Genomic DNA, 14,395 nt, shown 5'->3' on the forward strand with positions numbered 1-14,395 from the left:
ACTTGATATTTGCACTTTGTCATGCAAATTTAATGGATCCGACTCGTTTGAACAATATTCTCCGTTTGGTTTATAGTAACATATGAACAAATGTTCGATCAAACATGGTAATACGAAACCAACTAAAAGTAATTACATCTCAGGGCTAGGATAGTGTTATCCCGCTTATGAATGTTCCAATCTTCTAATAGAGAAATAATAACTGTCTTGTATATTCTCCTAACACACTGAATTATTTTGAGCTGCGATTTTTAAAATACGCGAATAACAATCGTGGATTCCGATAATCTATCAAACGTCCATTTTAATAGGTGCAACTATATACATTAAAATTGTCCTAATGTTTTTCTAACACTGCAATGAATTTTTTCCATGCAATCGCGAATGCCACTAATCAAATTTTGGTATAAGAAGATGTGCTTAAAATAGACAAGAAATCTGTTTACAGGGATCTATGTAACTCCAATTATCACGCCGACTACTGCAAACGCAATGAAACCCGTATAGCCTACATAAAACTTGAAAGCTAACAAAGAACAAAAAAGAAAGAAAAGAAAAAGTACGATCCTTCGTGCAATTGCTCAAAAGAAATCACTGCGAAACATCGGAGAACAACCTCGGCGATCATCAACCCCCGGCGACCATTCCGATCGTTTAAAAATAAATCACCGCTCTATGGTATAATAATAGCTTGGCAGTGCGCAATGCTTTTTATCGAATTTCCTGTGCAGGTGCATACACACGAGAAATTCACTGGGTCAAGGTAGGGCATTTAAGGGGATGCTCCGAGGTGTAGGTGGCCGTAGCAGGCTGAAAGAGGAAAGATATCAACTGCGAAATAGAGTGACGGTAATGGCATGTTTCGTGTTGCGAGAGTGGCCATTACAGTTATCGCAAAAGTCGCGTCATAAAGCCGTTGTGGTGGGAGGCTAGCTTAAGGGGGAAAGACAGAGAGAGAGAGAGAGAGAGAGATATCGTAAAGGTTCGTTCCTTTCCTGTCTTTTATATCGCGGAAGCATCGTTGCGCCGAACCGCATAATTTAATATCGCGCATCGACCTGACTGCATTAAGTTCAATAACCGGAAAAGGAAGGCTGGCCCCCATCGAATATTCGTGTCGAGGGGTGGTTAACCCTAGGAACCACATTCGATGGATATTCCTTGGTTTCTAAATTGATCCTTCAGGCGATTACACAGGGTGTTCGATCAAGAAAGCTGTAATTGACGCGAAATTCGTTATTAAGCAATTAAGTTCGTATCTAAGTGCTCGCAGACAGGCAAGAAAGGGGAGAATTTAAGTCTCAAACGAGAGGAAGAAGTGCCGGTACCAAATTTGAGACGGCAAATTTAGAAATTCATGGGATCTAGGTAAAGTGCTAGTTGAAGAACTTTTGAAGAAGGAAAAAAGAAAGAAGAGGAAAGAAAAATTTCATCTATTACGAGTTCCATGATAAATTGATACTTTACACGATTAGAAGAGAAATTTGAGACAAGAAGTTGTAATTAATAGCAAGTTTGGTATTAAGCGTTTGCCTTCGTACCCTAAGAGAGATTAAAGTTTCTGGAAACTTGGAAATTTTGATGACTTGCCATGTACAACGGGGCACGAAAGAAAGTTTAAAATTCATACCTGTGTATAATAACTACGTTATATATTAATACTAACTTTGTTATACTAAACATCTTTTACCATATCGCTGAGTCACGTACGTTATATCTATTCATAATTTATCTTATCGATTATAATTCTTTTCTAAAATTATAGCGCCGCTCGTCCTTTAAATTTTCCTTTATTAAATCATCTTCTACCAACAAACGTAAACGCAACACAATGTAAAGTACCGATTAAAATGCCCGTGAGAAACAGAAAAATCTCATCCATTACAAATTCCACACAACGATGCTCCGAACTGTTCATTTCCCTAAAATATATTGGCCTAACGCTCACGCAAACGCATTATCGTGAATCGTCCACAGATAAAATGGAAAATTGGTGCTCGAACAGCAACTTAGCTACAGAACTATCACGTTTTCTTTGAAACTGCTCGTGTTAATGTCCGGAGAAAGGAGATTGCCGGCCAAAGATTTATCGTCTATCTGTGCTTCCTCGAAACGATTGGAAAACGGTGTCGTTTCTTTCGAATCTTCGATCTGAATAGCCTCTTGCATCCGTAAGAACGAAACGTAGGGAAAACGTCCTGCAGTAATTCTTTGCTCGGTCGATGCAGCTGGCGAATCAATGCGCCATTGAAATTCCGCGTGTCCTTGCGCGATAATAAAGATAGCCGAACCCATTGACGTTTCTATCGGGGTGAAAGAGCGCCTCCATAAAACCTGACCCCCTGTAACACGCCACGTGCCCTCGTTGCTTTTAGTTGTGCATGTACAATCGCAAATAAAACTGCTCGATATTCTGTTCTATCTACTTTGTACATCCTTGCGGAGGATTTTTAATACATAAAATTTTTCTTCTTTTTTTTTTTCTTTTTTAGGGCGCACCTACGTCAATCCTTTATCTGTAGGGAAATATAGGTCCATTTCGTGTACGTCTATCAACCTCTCGATTAATCTTGGAAAATACTTTCGTTACGTTTCACAGCGATTTTCACAACGTTGATCGTATTGTACGATATGTTTCGGAAAATTAGCCGACAGAGATTGGAAGATCGAAATATACGTTTAACTTGGATTGAAGGAAACGCGAGATTATTTGGAAGGAAGTCAGGAAAGAGTTGTCTTCGACTGACGATACTTTGTCTAACGTCTGCTTTATAAAGTGACAGAGTGTGTTGTCGCATAGCGTTACTATTCTCTGTTAGACGAGACGTCTTTAACATCTCTGTTAGACGATGGAGCAGCATTTGTGCAAACAAACCGGCGCGCCGCAAATCATGTCATCTTATAAACAGACTTCACGAATCCGCGCCACTGTTTGTTACTTGCGAGCGACGCAAGAAGAAGAAGAAAATTAACGGCGTTAGAATGTGTTCGAATTTCGGAAACTGTTCCAACGACGCGAATAGTTGTAGTTTCTAATCGAATGCTTTCTAATTATGCCCTGGAATATCGGGTTTACCGCGGGACCGTGTATTCGGCTTAATAATCGAAATTTTTAATTAGAAGGAAGCACGCGAGCCTTTAACGCTATCGCAGGAAATCGGCGCCGACTGGCAATTAGCCGGTGTATTTATATTCGGGAAAGGCACACGTGCGACCATCTGAAATCGGAAGAATCTCATTTCTCGATAACACGCCATTGGAATTGCATTTTTCTTAATTCCGGTCATACGTTTCTCTGTTTTGCAAATAAAGAGACATATCGTTGCCTTTGAAGAGGCGCGCTAAAATGTTTGTAAAAAATATTTATAGAATAAAATATATTTGTCCCTCGCGTAATTGAAACAACGTTACTCGCAAAATTATATAAAAGCTACCAGTACTGACAAGTCGCCCCGGATAACGGTAGAAGTACCGTAAATGAATTTCGTAAATTATAAGTTGATTATCTCGTTCGACGTAAAATTAAAATATTAAATAAATTTTAAAAACCTGTAACCCGTCGCTTGGCAATTTGCTAATTCGATTAGTTAATATTCCCTTCCCAATAATATAAGAATCTTAAATATAATAAATCGCCTGTATCTCGAAACGCTACAAATGTACAAAAGCTTGCAAGTTTTTATTTCGCGGTTATTAAGCGATAATTACAAACCGAACAAACTTGAACAAAGATTTTCCTTTATTATTTTTATGATTTCTTGTTATTTCGCCGTACTCTGTATATAATAAGCTCGCAGCTATGTATCTTAAGTGACAGATACTCACTCGTATTTAAACAGACACAAAAAACGAACGTACTTTGATTAATTTCGCGATACTACACAGAGGAGAGTTTTCTATCAAGTCGGGATGCAGACAAATGAAAGATAGGGAAAAGACGTAAGAATTTTCGCGCGGAACGAGGTAACTGCAGGTCGCTAAGCTTGAAAACGAATTCGCGGCCGTTTTGTTTGCTCGAAATAGAATCTGCTCGTGATTGTTGCCAGCAGTAACACTCGAAACATCCGCGTTTATTATTCGTCCGGCGTCTGATGGAAAATAAAAAGTACATCTCGAGATTCTCTGACATTATCCATGGGTCCTGCGAGGGAAAACTGCAATTCGCCCTGGGGGTGTGACAACTTCCTTCGAGGCACAGAGCCTCGTGAAAGTTTCGAGAATGGATGGAACAGCGTCTTTTTACTTAGAACTTTGCCTTGCTGTTGTTCCTTCCAAGTTCCTGGGACAATGACTCGATCGTCTGTCGAGACGTTCGTGGCCGAATATCGTTCGATTATAAAATTGAAGCTTGCTATTTTGAGCGCCAACTTTCGGACTCGAACAATTTATGTAAATTTATGAATACCGTAAATAATTGTAAGCTGAAGCCAGTTTATTAGGATTTTCATGATATTGAAAGGAAAATTGAGAAAATCGTTCGTGTAATTTGATATTTCAACGTAAAGCAAAACTGAAGATACAAGCGAAGAGGAATTTCCTTCTTTCCAAAGTCTGGACAAAATTAAATTTCCTCTTAAAATTGTGTTTCTGACTGGGAAAGAATATAAACTCAATGTTAATTTTCTTATCTTCCCAATCAATGTTTAGTGGATTTTTGATTGCTTCTGTTAGTCCGTTAGGTATACTATCCTCTAATTTATTTAAAGTTTTGCCGAATGAAACGACAATTCGTTTATATATCGTTATTTGATATGTGTTACATCGTTAAATGTATGTTAGATCGTTGTCGATCAAGAGGATAAAATAAAGAATTGCAAGATTTCAGTGTTACACGATGCACTATGCTTCTATTTCCAACAATGTTATTTCCAGGTCACGTAAACATACTCTTCCCGCAAACGTGATAGAATAATATCGTAGCAAAGATTAGCCATCAGACGTGCTAAATTCGTTCCTCGTGGCGCTCACTTTCCTAATAAATTACCCTCGTATTAATAAAGATACGTATTTTTCGCTATGTTCATAGGGAAATTATCTATTTTCTCCATCGTACAATTATAATTTATACATAGAAAAACACAGCCCTACCTATCAAAGTATGTTAAATCTCTCGTAATCATAACCTCGAGAAAGAACGAATGAGATTTATACGAAGTGTAGAGTTTAGGCTATACGTCTTCGTCATTTTGAAAATCAGAGCAACCTGCTGAAGCAATAAACGTTACCAAGCGGCACGTTGATCCGAAAACGCGTGGAAATTCATATTCTGCAAACGATTGGATTACGTTAAACTCCTTCATCTTCTTGGTCTATATCTTTTTGAAAATTAGATCGGCTTGTTGAAAAAATAAACATATCTGCCAAGCGCGTTAGCGGTAGACACGACTCGATATTATACAGAACAACGGCGGCAATTTAAATCGTCAGCTCGTCATTTTTCATGCAGGACGATTAACTCAACTTTTGCTGGTCAAAGTCGTTTATCTGAACGCGAGCCTCTATTACGTATTCGTGATAATAGAATAACACGTAGCAGGGAAAATTGATGAACCTGTGTTACAATAAGGAACTCTAATTGTACAGGTGGTCCGTAGCTGGTGCTACAATCGAGTGCAAGATGAGAAGACAAGTTGAAAATGCTGAAGCTTCGTTTATGAGAAAATCCAGTTTGAAAATGTATCGAGTATGCTCGAATTTAGCCAAGTAGCGACCAGATGTGAGCAGGCGATTGTTATAAATAGGAAAATGCGTGAAACATGTGAAATGAAATTTTTCATTTAAACAGTAAACTGTTCGTCCGTTGACAAACTCAGACAAATGAAGCTCTGCGTATGGTGTTCTATATAAAATTGCTATTTTTTAGTAAATTTTCTGATTTAAGCGGGCAATGAAAGAGACTAACAGTTATAGGCGTGAAAATTCGCACGCGTCCACGGAGAAATGAAAAATAAATGACGAAAAGCATGGCGAAGGGGATAGACGTTGGCGCGATAGGTCTCATGAAATATTGAAGGGTGAAAAAATTATGACGACAGCTTAGAGTCGGACGAGTGTTCCCTGGTGACCCTGGAAGCTTGACGAGGAAGAGGAATATGTAAAATGGGGGATGCAACGGGCCAACGAGAGCCACTAGGGTGGCAGCAATAGCAACAACGGAGTTCTATAGGTGCTCGAAACTACGCTCATGGATCATTTAAATATTGCACGGCGAATGACTAAATAAAGTAGAAGGTCGAGCGTATGCTCGGAATCTCGAATCAGTTTCCCTCTTCCTTTTGCTTTACGTAGGAATGACCGAAAAGTCCATCCCAATTTTATCAAAATGCCTCACGTTTCGCTAGTCATAAACGTGCTTCGATCTTCGCTGTATGACCCCTCTGTTTATTGGGAATTACAAGAACCGAGAATTATAAGATGCTCCCCATTTTGTTCTTCTTTTAGTAGACGAGGGGTAAAAAAAAAAAAAAAAAAAAAAAAGAAAATGGAAAAAACCGAGCAATTGTGAATTTTAATCAAGTTCTCTATCTTGAAACTTTTTTCTTTCGTTCGTTCGTTGGTAAAAAGGAAACGGAGAAAAGTAAGGGAAACTTCAAGTTCCTACGCTGTGAATTTTAACACGATATGTCATCGTTTTTTTCTAACAAATTGCTGTATAGAACTGTAAGAAACGGGACGATGATCTGTAGATCGAAATCGTCTTGCGTTTAATTCTTTCGTTGGTAGGAGGAGCAAAGAAAGATTCGAATAATCGTGCATGGAATTACAAGAATTGGCACGATGATCTTTATATTGAAATCTCCTTTCGTTTAATCCTGCGGTTGGTAGAAGAAGTAAAGAGAAATTCGAATAATCGTGTGCAGAATTACAAGAAGAATCGAGACGATCATCTCTATATCGAAATCTGTGCAATTTTTCCGTTGGCGAAAGGAGCACAGAGAATTCGAGTAAACGTGGCAAAGTTGAAAGTTTTAATAAAATTTAGCTCGTTACATTTTATGGATTATTACGCAGAATTACAACAATTGCTATGGCGATTCTTACGTAAACTTTTTCTTTCGTTCTTTCGTTGCTGAAAAGAGAAAAGCGACGAGGAAACTTCGTGTCCGGAGAAGCGAAGGAAACGTAGAATTTCAATAATTCCTGCATCGTGAATTTTAAGAAAATTTTGCTCTTTCCTTCGCTAGAAGATTAACAAGCTGCGATTAATAACCGTGTCCGAGAAAAATTAAAGGAATTGCGACGACGAAAATTTTCCTCGGTGCAATTGTTTTTTTTCCTGGAGCAAGCGGAATGAAATTCAAATAATCCGTGCAGTACGGATTTTCAGCAAGATTTTCGTAATTTTTGACCAAATCCCCGTGTCAAAGCAAAAATTCAGGGAACGATAAAAGGACGAATGACGAGCAAACGAGTGCACTTTGTATATTATCAAAGTTGTTCCACCAGTTTCGCCGCTCATTAGCGACTAATCGTTTCTTTCATTTCACGCATTCATTGATCGCCCCTTTTGCTCAAACTTCCGTTCTCCGTGTCACACTCTGATTGAGACATCTAAACGAATGGAATGCAGTTAAAATGGAAATTACATTTCAGCCTGGTCGTAAAACGTGCTTCGTTTTGCCTGTAATTCATGCACGATAAAAATCCTTTGTTCCAGTCTCGATAAAAAGTAATTCGAATTTTAGCGTGGTTCGCGCTAAAGGCGGCGTGAAATTTTATGAGTCGGCAGCTAGACTCCTGAAAAATCTCGTACAAGGCAGATTAAAAAGCCGAGAATTTAAGCACGAAGATTTATTTCGCCGCGGTGTAATCGATCCTATTCTCTGATACCTACAATCGTCCACGAAAATTGTTTTATTGAAATAAAATGCAACGGAATATTAACATAACGTTTGCGTGTTCTATGTCAAGATTTAAGAATTCTTTTATCATTGCTTTGCGTGTTAAGAAATAAGTTTCGCTGTTACACGACGTCTCGTGTACGCTTTATTGAAATAAAAATTACCCTAACTAATTTCTATTCGAATAGAAATTATCCTTTTCGATGAAGTAAAGATTAAGCATATAATATTAAAATTCCAAATACATTTGTCTCGTAATATTAAAATCGTGTAATTCGTTTAACAAAAGTGGCTGCCTCAAACGTCTTTAGCAGGTAATAAAAAATTTATTTCTCCCTGGCAAAATGTACGGAACGCTCCTCCTCCTCAATTTTCCATTTTATTTTATACACAAACGAGAAAATACTTATGGAGATGACTGTATGTGTAATTCAACTCGAACTGAATCAACAGCAAACGATACAATGAACCCAGAAAATCTAATCGAGATTTCGTTGACGAGCCGTGCCATACATTATTTTACTTAAAAAACAAAAAGAAAAAGAAAAAAGAAGGAACACTGACGAAAAATCCACTAACAAGAAGAAAGATTAAGCGTTCTCCACACGTTGTACACGTCCTGGTTACTCGATTCTATTCAAGGAATGGAAGATGCATTTCGTTGAAACCGCGGACGAGGTCGCTTTAAAAATACGTCGCATCAGGAACCTTTTTATAATACGGTTGTAAAAGGCAAAAATGAAATCGCGTTCCTTTTTCCGCCCCGCGGATTCTCACTTTTCCTTCACCTGCTTTTTCCATTTTCTTTTCGCTGCTTTCTCTTTATACACACAGGCCGCTTAAAAGCCTCAATTAATTGCAATCCGTTCTCGCGAAACGAGACCTTACACCACGCGCCGGAAGAATGGCACGTTAAAAAGCTCTATGGACGTTAAAACACCTCTCTCTCTCTTTCTCTCCTTTCGTTCTCCATTGCCCTACTACCCCCACTTTTAGCAACGGAATTATTAAAGGCGATTACGACAAAGAAAACGAGATCAAAGCGATCGTCTGCGATGTCAGAAATAATTAGAAAATTCCCTGGCAACCCGAGATCCAAACAGGCATTCGTATTTCCGATCGATCGTCGAAAACCTGCTGAGAGAAATACTCGAAAAGCTTGGCGAAACGATCGTCCAACCAGTTAGCTGTTGCCACTTTTTTGTGGAGCGTGTAAAATGTGTCGCAAAAAGTAAGCGATGACGAGTATACTCGTCATAACGCAGTGTTCCCATTTCTTCATGACGAGTACACTCGTCAAAAACAGGTAGCTGATTAATCGTACGACCGATAAACAGGTCGACGATGTTCGTGGAGATTCATGTTTTTGTGACGAAAGGAAATAAAATCGGAATAGAGAGGTGAGGAAAGAAAATATTCAAATGGCGATTATCCAATTAATCGCGCGTAGTAGTATTAGAAATTGTGATAACGGCGCAGCTATTTCTTTGAGGAATTAAGCTAAGGAAATTCATAAATTATACAACGTTATGATATATCTATAGTATGGAAGTACGAAAGTATAACATAGTATGAAAGTAGCACGACAGCTTGTAATGAAACTACGAATACGATTAGCGAAATAAGACTTGAACAAAGATTCCACCCTTCTGAGAACCTTTTCACAGCTTCAATGTTCAATATGTGAATGAACATTCGGTCGATCGAAATATTAATCGCAGCTTGCAATGGATAACGAAAAGAATATACTGCATGATCATAGAATGGAAGAAATTCTAAGAAAAAAGAAAGAAATAAAAGTAATTAAGAAAAATACGCCTTCTTTGTATATGTAATTCATTTACATAAAAGAAAAGGAAAACAATCAGCGGAAATTAATTTTCCAAAGAATGAGAATGACACTGGAACATAGGAGAAGTGATACTTGGAATTTTTTCGCACTTCTGCAAGCAAACTATTCACCCCTGAACTATCCAACCCCTAAAACTGAGCCACGTTAAGCTCGCTAATTAATTGCCGGCCGTTCTCACGCGTGTGCCAGCCGAGTTTACATTGGCCCCACGGGCGCCTCATCTCTAATTATCAACTCAATTAATAACTCGATCTTTACGCTTATGAATGGGAATTTTCTTAGACGCCGCGGTACCATTCGACACTGACTGGAGAATCCATATTATCGCCACAAGCTTTAATTCTGGCCGAGCAACTTTGGCGCACCTAATTAACGACATAATTAACGATCCATCCAACGTCCCTTTTTCACTCGGACTACGCTCTACTAACATTTCTCAAAGAGAGACGTAATTAGAGATGCACAGAGACAAAACTCGCGCAAAGATGTCCCGTAAATGGGTTTAAACATTCCGCGGAAACAAAAAGAGAAAGTAAATCGAGCATAAAGATCTTTTCTATTATCGTTGCTTTTATTTCGACGAAACTTAACATCTTAAGGAATAGAAGATTCGCTCACTATTTACTGTTCGTAGTAAACATAGTCATCGAGCGAGCGAAGGATCGGATAACTCGAGGATGACGAGGACAAGACTTTCTCGAAAATTATTTTTATTTTATGTTTCCTTATTTCTGTATCCGACTCGAATGCACACAACATCGTCGACTTTTTTATATTTGGAGCAATTATTACGTTAACATGCTTTGAAAATTATTCCACTGTTATGATAATTGAGTTTCGAATTTATATATTCGTGTGATCTATATTATGTTCTACGATAGTTTAAGTATCGTCTTGTTGGCATGACTAGGATTCGAAGATAGATTTATGTTGAAGTTCTATCTAGAGAAATTTATTGTTACACTTTGAATTGGAGCAACGTGAGTTGGAATTAAGAAAACGGCGCTAATTTTTATGTGAACAACTATCGATATAGGTATGCTGTAAGCATAAATTTACATAACATCAGAGGAACTGTGTGTTGCCAGATGCCAGAAAACGAACCTGTTTGTAATACGTAGTGCAATGTACGTGGTCCAGTGAACAATAAATTTATATTAATTTTATTACATCATTACATTAACTTCTATACTATATATTGTATTTTTCAACTAAACCCTCTTCGAGATAAAAAAAAAATACGAAAAATGAGATTTGAATATGTAAATTATATTCTATAATTTATTCGCTCCTACACTGACACGTATATTTTTATTATTATCATAAAAAATGAATCACGTTTCTATCATTTAGAAAAATCATGCATTGATTATCCCAGTTGTTCTTGCATCTATATTATATCTATAGTAAATATTATATAATCTAATAAATTCTATAACATATATAATATAATCTATAACAAAATAACAATTTACTATATCCATATTATAATCTAAATTGGATGTTACATTCCAACAAATATAATTAAAAAATAGCTAGCTTCTTAATATCTGATTTCATTATGCATAATAATACAATTTTACCATCTTCGTGCATTCCACGCTCTTTGTAAATAAAGTGCCGAAGAATTAAAGATACACAAACGTAAAGAAGAAGAAGAAGAGAGAACAGAAGGATTAAACAATTATTTTAAGTAGCCTGACGGTCACCCAGTATATTCTACTTATCGTAATCAACGACTTTTTCCTGGTTCCAGGCAATTACCAACGACACAATCATTCTCGTATCAAATATCTTTGTCGGTCGCATCGCGGCAATTAACCTCCTTGTCGATTATAATTAAGCATCCATCTTGTTCCGCTCAAATTCCACACGTATACATACATATATCGTAATCAGCGTGTCTGGTCACAGAGAAGCACACTTTTGTTCAATTAATTAGCCGCGAACCACATATTAAAGGATCGACATGGTCGGCAAACGAAGCCAGATTGGCTGAATGTATCGCAGATGAATCGTGAATGGTGAATTAACGAGGGAATGTGTTCTCGCTGCCATTCCTCGGAATAGTAATATTTTTGTGTATCTTAGCGAGAGAGCAATTTTCAATTTGTAAAATTACTGAAACCCCGTCGTTGCGTCCCCCTGCCTCAACCAACATTTTTATCAAAAAAAAAAAAAAAGAAAAAATGTTAGGAACGTGATATTAAAAATACCAGTAGCAATAGGATTAAAAAAATATCAAGAGGTGAAAAGGTTGGAAAATATCAGACCAACAGTATCGGGCTCCTCTTTCACTGATTAAATTAAAATTAAATCGTCTTAAATTAAGATCAAAGACAAGGGTTCAACGATGAAGAAATTTCAAGAATAAAAAAGTATTCGAGGTAAGATATTAGAAATTGATAAGAGGATTTTTATTGAATTACCTCGTAAGTTCTGCAAGCATTGTACAGGTTAATTGGTATCTAAGAGAGGTGCAAGCTTCAAGGAGATTTCCAGTGCGGTGAAAGAATGGCAGCCAAAAGATCAAACGTAGAATATCTGCGAATTTCGCGAAGCAGAAGATAAAGCAGCAGCGACGACTAGAAGTTTTATGTGTTGGTAAGATACATTTACCAACGACACGATCGTTCAAGATTCATTCGCGAGCTCTGTGTGCAAACACGTAAAGCGACGATGGTTTTCGAAAGCTTTTTACATGGAGAATTTTCATCGAACTTTACACCTCGGAGGTTCTTCATGTTGTGAATGGAAAAATCCCTAAAATTTCCTAATAAGAAGGGAAAACACGACGTTGATGAATCCATAAAGCTTCTCTGTAATCTCCTGACAAAATTTTAGTTACGAGGAGAAATTGAACGTTCTAAGATAGAAAATAATTAAATAAAGATAATTACCAAAAAAAAGACGAAAAGATAGAACGAACAAAGAATCGATTTCTGTTGTCTCTAATCAAAATGGAACACTCATTGAATTTCACGTGAAATTTGCCGCACGACTGGCGAAAATGGAAATATCGCGCGATTTTTAGCGACCGTAACGAGACTATCAACGTAATTTCACTGGGTCGTAAAGCGTACAGCAACAACGTGAAAATTGTCTCGAGACGAATTCTCGCGTATCGTCGACGCGAAAGCGACGTATGCTGGATAAAACGTCGCATAAAAATGCAACATCTTTAAGGAAATTTCGATTCGCTTACCGAGGATCCGCGATTTCTTTGACTTCGTCTTGGAAACGTTCAACGTCGTCCAAACGAGCTACTTTTATATTTAATGGTCCAAATGCTTCAAGGATCAATGATTCCTGAACGCGATATTTTTTTCGATCAATTCACGATCTTCGATTCTATTTCTTACGGCAATTATTTCTTCCACGTAAATTGTACAGTTTGATGAAATTTGAAGAATTTGAAGTATTTGTTATAGTTTCGGTAAACTATTGCTTGGTTCATGAATGGATTAAGGGAACTGGTAAATTATAGAGAGACAAAGAAAATCATTTCTGGGTGTAAATTTGTTAAACTGTCAACGGTGCAGTTGGGGAATTTCTTTACATCGAAAATTAAATTTCGTTATAAAATGGATTAACTATGCGTAAACCTCTGTTTCATTCTTTCGCATAAAACTTTTTATATAGCGATCCCTAACAGATTAGGCGATTAAAAAATAATGGCCACGTGAGGGAAAAACGAAACCATCGTTCACCAACTTTTAAACAATTTTCTCTCCATCGTCAAATTGTACTTTTAAAGAAACCGTAAAAAATAGCCCATAAAATACTACACGAGAATGTATAAGGAAGTCGTATACTAGATCTATTCAGTGCTATTAATACGATATTCATTGTCAGTCAAAATTTAATTAAAAGTGATTTACAGCTTTAATTAAAAGCAACCCGTGTACTGCGTGTTCCCTGGAGCAACTTACACGCAAATTATAATATCATTGTACAATTTGTCACAGAGTAACGATTTTACCTAAAAAACGAGGAAACCAAGAGATACATACATGTTTGGTAAATAGAACAAGTGACACGACGAAAGAGCATTCATCGCAAAATTAAAGTTGGTGAAACCGAGCGTCGGGTGAAACTGTTTCAAAGTTACGTTTTGTTGCGTGCAATTGCAAATACAATTTTCTGTTCCAACAAATTTACACGGTGCTTATTCTCTCCCTCTCTCGCTATCTCTCTCTCTCTCGCTCTCCTGTTTCTCCGCGGTAAAATTTTTGATTAAACGTCATCCACATCCCCTTTTCGTGACAAAGGCCTTCCAAGAGAAAGACGTACGCGTTTCGGCCAAATGTTATCTAGCCAACATCTCCATTCGATTAAGCTTTCGTTGATTGGTGGTAATCTTATTCAGTCGCGAATTCAATTTGATTATCCGATTTCGCTAAATTAGCGACTCGGTGGAAAACCGAGCCGGCAGACTGAATCGTAGCTCGGACTTGCTACCGATTCAATTTCACCCACGTCTCTCGCGTAATATTCCCCGCGTACAGAAATATTTTGCAATTCGGTTACAAAGTTCGAGACTGCGCGATTTTAATTAAAACCACCGCGAAATAAACTCGCCGGGGAAAAAAATTACGCCCTCGAAAATATTGCGCTCGAGCACAGATTTCAGGGCAATTTCCGATTTCAATGGTGTCTATGATTTCGTGGATACAGGGCAGAGGTACATATGCGGAGATAA

At 37.6% G+C, this 14,395-nt stretch overlaps 1 protein-coding gene across 1 annotated transcript in view; it reads right to left on the reverse strand.

Annotated features, from left to right (window-relative positions):
* LOC126873116 (coiled-coil domain-containing protein 137) overlaps positions 1 to 14,395 on the reverse strand; it is a 97,418-nt gene that overhangs the window by 731 nt on the left and 82,292 nt on the right. The window lies entirely within an intron of this gene.

Source organism: Bombus huntii, chromosome 14 (assembly GCF_024542735.1).
Source record: "Bombus huntii isolate Logan2020A chromosome 14, iyBomHunt1.1, whole genome shotgun sequence".
Lineage (NCBI taxonomy): Eukaryota > Metazoa > Arthropoda > Insecta > Hymenoptera > Apidae > Bombus > Bombus huntii.